Consider the following 7,675-nt stretch of genomic DNA (forward strand, 5'->3'; position numbering starts at 1 on the left):
TAATAATATGATTATTTAATTATATTTCAAATTTGATTTAAAAGATGTTTTGAAAAGTTTAAAAACTTGCTCTCAAGTTTTGAGATTTAAATTTTTAATTAAAAGTTCTAATTTTGAAATATTTAAATTCTCAAGCCTAGAATTTTACAATTTTAAAATTCAACCCTTATACTATTATTATATTGTAAGATTAATAATATATATATATATATATATATATATATATATATATATATATATATATATATATATATATATAAGATGAAATAGTCTTACCGTTAGTAGGCCTCATTCACGAAGCCAATCTATAAGGGATATAAGGTTACTGCCTATAAAATCGTGGTTTAATCGGTGTCCACTCTCACCTATCGCTTCCTTGATTGGTGGAGGGTCGTTAGCCGAATGGGTAGAATATGACAACTAATTTCTCATTAATAAGTATAATGATCTATAAAGTAACTAAATGTTTTCATAAATTTCCAATCTTAGTTACTTTAGGAAAAATGTGAAAACGATGTTGTTCCATGAAATTACACTTTTTACCTTGGCAAGTCGTTAGTGGAGTGTGTGTCGATAACCGACACACTAATTTAGGAGTAGCAATGGTGGCAAATTGTGGCTCGATGTTTATCATAGATCAATGGAGCGAGTGTGGTTAACTGACACATTGATTGGGTAGTAAATGACATCGAGAGTATGAAGTACATTTGTATGGTTATTCACACCTTGTTTGTGATCCTAGGTATCCCAGTCAAAAACTTCATGGGCATATCGAGATTTAAACATGTCATTGAAAAGTTTATTGAATCTCAAAAGAATCTAGGAATTTCAATTCATTTAAAACATAATTGACTTTTTCGTTTTTCATGGTGGATATTGGTAAATCGTCATTTACCTACTTTCAAATTATTTGAAATTAGATTATGACATCCCTCTTTTGAATTGTAAATAATTATGTTGGGTCCTAGCCCTAATTTCTCATTTGGGTGTTAAATTGGGGATTCTTGTCTAATCTAAACTTGGTATCTTTTCTTTTTCAGATGTCTACTCCAAACAACAACACTTCTGGCTCATTCTCACTCATGAACTTGTGTGGGAGGGTGATGTTTGATGGGTCCAACTTTAGCAATTAGATCCGTGACATTCGCCTGGTTACCCACTACGAGGACAAAGAGTATGTTCTCAACAAAGAGCTGAAGGGGACTGACCACAACACTGCTACTCCCGAGGAAATTGATGCGTACGAGACTCATGAGAAAGATGCTATGAAGGTTCCTTACACCATGCTCGCAACAATGACTGCTGAACTCCAAAAGTCCTACAAGGACTACTATCCATTCGAGATGTACCAAGATTTGATGGAAAGGTACCATCAAAGTGCTAGGCAAGAAAGGTACGAGATCATCACTACGATGATTACTACTAAAATGAAGGATGGAGAGTCCATCACGGCCTACTTGTAGAAAATGAAAAGATATGTGGACCGCTTGCTGAAGTTAAATGTCAACTTCGATGAGGAGCTGGCCATATATATCATTCTACACTCCTTGCCTCCCTATTATGATCAGTTTCGTATGACTTATCATATGAACAAGGAGGAGGTCACTATAAGAAAGCTTCAAGGCCTACTAAGGACTACTGAGAGTAGTCTAAAAGGAAAATCTATTGCATCTACTCCTACTACTGTTGCCCCTATCTTGGCTATTGGGAAAGGAAAAGGAAAGAAGAGGAACAATAGGATGACCTTAGCGATGTTCTTTTTCTTGTTCTCAAGCTGCACATAAAGTATCATTGTCAAATTTTAAAATAGGTAAACCTGGAACAAGATCATTTACCACTAATTTCTTAATATTTCAAAAGTTCAAATGAGAAAGCCTTCGATGCCATAGCCTGCTAATATCAGATGAAGCTTTCGATAGTAAGCACACTGAAGGAATACCCACTATTGGTTTGATGTCGAGAGTAAACATGTGACCATGTCTTTTTGATTTTAGCAAAACTTCTTTTGTGTTGAAATTTGAAATTATGCTTCCTTCTTCATTAAACACCACTTGATTGCCAGTACCCACAACAAGTTGTGAAACACTTATCAAGTTATGTTGAAGACCTACGACATATGCAACCCATTTTACAGTGAACTTCCTATTTGTGACTTTTTTCTGTATCCTCGAACATGACATTTATTGTTGTTTCCAAACTTCACGACTCCAGCATTCTCCAAATACCTATAACCACGAAGATTCTCCTTTCTACTAGTCATGTGACAAGAGCAACCACTATCAATATACCATTTGTCATCATATCACTTGTCACTCAGTACCTACAATTAATGAAAGCATTTAGGTCCCTAAGGTTGTTTGGTTCCTTGGTTATTAATTTTTAAAGATATTGTAAAACGAAGATCCTTTCATCCAATTACGAATTTTAGACTTGAGACTATCAACTAAGTCTACTTCATTAGTTAAAGGCACAGAAAAGTAATAATTCGTTGATTTAAAATCTTCATTGACTTTTTCCTTTTCCTTCTCAGCTTGTTTCACAATTAACATTGCCATTGGAAGAGCTTTCCATTGTTTGACATAAATATTTGACTCTTATGAAGATGAACTTCCTTTCGATGAGTCATTCAAATACTTCTCATACTCCTCCTTGATCATTTCTTGAGAAATTTCTGAAGAATGAAAATTCTTTCCTTTACCATCCAACCAGTGATTGATATTCTTCACATTTTTTCCCTTTAACAAATAAAGATTTTACTGATTGTTTTGAGAGTGGATTTGGAAAATGAGTTGAAGCAAGCTTGAAAGAATCAAATTGTCGTCCTTGACTGTGTAACTTCTCAAAGTGTCTTGTTGGTTTTCATGTTGAGACACGTGGAGTATAACGATTTTGAAATCGATTTTGATAACCAACATTATTTCTTTGACAAAGCTGTTTAGAGTGCATGAAAGAATTTGAATGTGAAACTTGATGAAAATTCATTTGGTTATTTGATTGAAAATCATTTGTTGAAAACCGTTGATGTGATGAATTCATATGAAAATTCTTGGTTTGGTTAGTTTTCACATAAGTCTCATGAAAAGATGTTTGGGTATTAGAATTTGGGATTGATTTTAAAACATGCTCATTGTTGTTAAAATAATATTTTTGAGATTTTTGACTCAACGAATTCTTCAGTGTTTGAGTGTGATTTGGCTTTTTTACTGGTTTCTTTTCAAAAGATGTCTGAACACATTTAGACATTTGCTTTTCATAAGAATTGTTAAGCAAAACATTTTGTTTCTTTTGAGACTTAATGTTATTCCAAAACAGTTTCTTTCGAGCTTGTCTCTTTGAAATGTTGTTATCTTTCAAAACTTTGTCAACATGATCCTTAAAAACTTGAGAATTGAGTTTGACATTTTGAGAGACAACTTCATCTGTCTTAGAAACTTCTTTTGATTTTTTCAGATTTTTCAACACAAACTTGTTTTGATTTTTCAGGATTTTCAGTTACTTTGACATTTTTTTTGTTTTTCAACTGGAGATTTGGCATTGTTAACAATCCAATTTCGACTTGGTTTTTCACGTTGAAAGGTGTAACAGTTTTTGGTAAGGTTATTTTCAACAGTGCTTTGATTCGAAAAGAATCCTTCCGTTGAAGCTTTCTTATTATCCTCTTCAGCCAGTTTGTTTGTTTCGGATTTTACATTTTCGCCATTACCTGTTGTAACAAAAACTTGGTTTGGAAAAATGATATGATCCAAACATTTGAAGTTTGGATAAACCACATAATTAGATTCAAGATAGTGAGAACCTTTTTCTTTCATGAATTTGTCGAATTCCTTTGTCTCGTCATAACCTGATCTTCCACTATTCAAGGAATTTTTGTTTCTTTCGAAACATTTGGATCAATTACACTACTAGAAAAACAGCCTTTTACGACGCGCAATGCGCGTCGTAAAACGCTCAGACGACGCGCAAATGCGTGTCAAGGAAGACCCTATCGTAACGAAAGACGACACGCTTTTGCGCGTCGTCTATAGACGACGCGTATTTATGACACACAATGTGTATCATTAAAGCCGCTGTCAAGAAAGGCCATGTCATAAACAAAGATGACACACATATTGCGTATCGTAATTTTAATTTTTTTTTTAAAATCATTTATAGATTTACTAATTTTCAAATTAAATTTGCATTTCATGTATCATAATAGAAAATAAAATACCATATACAAAGACTACAATAAATTGCACAAAAATTAATGTCATACAAATAATCAAATGTGAAAGCGATGAAAGTAGTCAACAAATGTGAAAGCGACGTAATAAATTTTTTATATAATTAACTAAATTATTAGCCACATTTCCTAAAATACCAACATACGTTTCTATGAAGAGCATTAACACTATTTTTTTCCATGAAAGACTTCAAAATCTGCATAATTAAATTAATGTTTAATCAGCTACAGGCCTATAAGGTAGGTTTAAGCAAAATAGTTTCATAATAGTAAGATTTTACTTACCATTGTTGTTAATACATTTAAAGACGCACCTCATTTGCTAGCTTTGTTAAATTGGTACCATATTCCTCTAGAGTTGGCATCTTGTTTCCAGAGCTCCCACCACCAACTCCAACACCCACAGTAAAATATGTTTAGATTCCATTAATAAACTATGTTGATAAATTGATTCTTGTATCCACTACTAGAAAAACAGCCTTTTACGACGCTCATTGCGCGTCGTAAAAGGCTCAGACGACGCGCAAATGCGCATCAAGGAAGGCCCTGTCATAAAGAGAGACGATGCGCATTTACGACGCTCATTTACAACGCGCAATTACGACGCGCGTTTACAACACGCAATGCGTATCAAGGAAGGCCCTGTCATAACGGAAGAAGACACGGATTCGCGTGTCGTAACCTTACGACGCGCGTGTTAATGACACGCAATGCGTATCAAGAAAGCCCCTGTCAAGAAAGGCCATGTCATAAATGAAGATGACACACATTTTTGCGTATCATAATTTTAAATGTTTAAAAAAAAGATATTATTTATAAATTTACTTATTTTCAAATTAAATTTGTATTTAATGTTTCATAATAGAAAATAAAATGTCATCTACAAAAAATAGAATCCATTGCATAAATTTAATGTCATACAATTCTATTTCTTACAATATATAAATTTGCATCTAATCTACTATGTACATCAAATTCCAACTAAGTAAAGTTGCATCTTGCCTTTCAAAATTCTTTAAGACTAGTGCTCCAAACAGATGATTATATGGATAAGCAGTTGTACATTGGACCATCTCACTCAATAATGACTTAGCCAAATTCAACTCCAAGTCTTTACTGCATTTTGCTGATAATGCTGCAAGATTTAAATCAAGTGGCTTCATATTCCTTTCTTCCATCAACTTTACCTAATGCACAAAATACACAGAAACAAAAAAAAAACATAGTAGAGGAAGGGGTAATTTGGGAAAATGTGAGGGGTATAATATAATAAGAATGCAAATACTTAATACCACTTTCATGCCATCATGGAAACCTATTGTCACTACTAGAAAGTAGAAACTAACTAACTCAGTTTTTTTATCGGTTATGATTGTATCTATATAACCTAATACTACATTGCTATTAAAGAACAACTTAAAGGTGGAGGTTCAATCTCTCCTATGTCTACTTGTTGCATAGAGTTTGAGATTTCATCCACAAAGAACGGTATGCTGCATCATACACAAATAAATATCCCCATTTTAGACGATTTTTCCCCTGCAAAGATTTTTTTTTCAAGTCTTGAGATATTTACCTGGAGTCGTCATCTAAAAAGAATGAACTGCTGACTGCATTGTTTGAGTCCACTTTCATCATGACTCTCATATTTGAAATGACCTAATTATGAAACCGCCCTTAGGATTTATGTTTTTTATGAGATGGAATTCATATTTGTTATGTGAGTAGTAACTTACTTCTGATGAAACACTGTGGGTCCCATATTTGTCATCCCAATACATGGTGCTGATTCCGTATAGCTGTTGCATGTTAAGCACCTGCATAAATGACAAAAATGCGCAATCTTGAATATAATAAAAGAGAAAAACGGAATTAAAATATTTATTACTATTAAAATAAATTTGCTTATAGGACAAAGTTCATTGGTAATTTCATTCAAAGTCTTCTTGGGCTTTTGATGTACAACCAAGAATCCAACTGCTTGTCTGATATGCTTCAACTCATCCCATGCGATCCTCGCATACTGTAATTAAATCAAATATTATTTACTACAAAATCAATTTTTTTAAAATATATAAATATATAAAAAGTTCTTACTTCCTCAGTTGCATAACAACAACATTGTTCTAATTCAACCAATCCTCACTTTACATATTCACCATTACTAAACAACCAACACTCACGTCTCAACAAAAAACTTCCACCAAAAAAAAAATCATCAGCATTTTTATTAAAAAAAAGTTGATATACAATATAAACATATTTTATGCAATTTACCTATTAAATAGCTAAACGTTGATGAACGAGAGTATCTGTGTGAGTACTTTGCGCACCAAAAATGGAGGTACCTAAATAATTAAAAATACATAAACAGTCAAGTAGTTTTTTTTTATTCTGATAAATTATAATGATACATGAATCTAAGAAGCATCGTTTTATAACAGCTAGAAAAACGTCTTCCTAAATACTAACTGTCAAAATAACTCTGATACAGACTTCCATGTTCATGTGGATCCACATTAGCTGCCTCATCCTACAGCCAGATCAGTTTATGTTAGCAAGCTTCAACATTTATGGAGTTTTGGATTTTAAAGATCAATCATTAACACGTACAAGTTCTGATGAATTTAAGTTGCAGTTGCTAGGTGAAGCTGATGCGTTGCATACAAGAATCTCTGCTTCAGGGACATCATTAACATCTGGTCCAGCTAAATTAATTCCAGATCCTGAATGACATACAAGAAGTTCTTGGATAACACTAATAGCATCAACTGAATCGGGCATTGCCTCATCTTCAATTTTTTCTAAATCGGGTTCAGGGAATTGTTCTGCAAAAAGTAGCATCATATGAATAAGGTACCAATTTAGGGTTTGTGTCAAGGACTTTAGTCCTAAAGGCAACGCCTTCCAAGGACATGGGAACAAGTTTGACTTCAACAGGACGTAAGAAAGCTGTTTTCTCAGCCACCTGAACACAAAAGGTAGTGTGGTATAAGAAGAAAAAAGAATGATGTCATTGAACGTGAGTTTCTTATACCTTCTGCCAGTCAACAAAGTCAATGAGTTCAGGGTCCATGGTTTCTTTTGTAGCTATTTGAAGTATTTTTCCCCATCTTGTTTCTCAAACCTGCATGATCAGAAGGGGAATTCTTGAATGGAATCAAAAATTCATTAACTATAACAATTATTTAAGTATAACTAAACTTTTATTATACTTCAAATGATTACAAAACAAGTAAGCAACAAGACTGAGAAAAATGTTTCAAAAAAAAGTTGAAAATTATATGGCATGGGACAAGGGGCATTTTAGGCATGAGAGAGCATGATGATTTCCCAAATGCCCCTGATTCTCTTTACTTGATGATTTCCCAAATGCCCCTGATTTTCTTTACTGTGAACATATAATTCGATAACTTATAATTCAAAACAAACCAATTAGCATAAAGAGAGAGC

The 7,675-nt window shown here is 33.3% G+C and overlaps 1 pseudogene; it reads right to left on the minus strand.

Moving 5' to 3' along the window:
• Positions 1-5,615: 5,615 nt before the first annotated feature.
• LOC145064409 (myosin-17-like) lies at positions 5,616-7,298 on the minus strand (annotated as a pseudogene).
• Between the last annotated feature and the right edge of the window lie 377 nt (positions 7,299-7,675).

This window comes from Lactuca serriola, chromosome 7 (genome assembly GCF_051521515.1).
Source record: "Lactuca serriola cultivar US96UC23 chromosome 7, Lser_US96UC23_V15, whole genome shotgun sequence".
Lineage (NCBI taxonomy): Eukaryota > Viridiplantae > Streptophyta > Magnoliopsida > Asterales > Asteraceae > Lactuca > Lactuca serriola.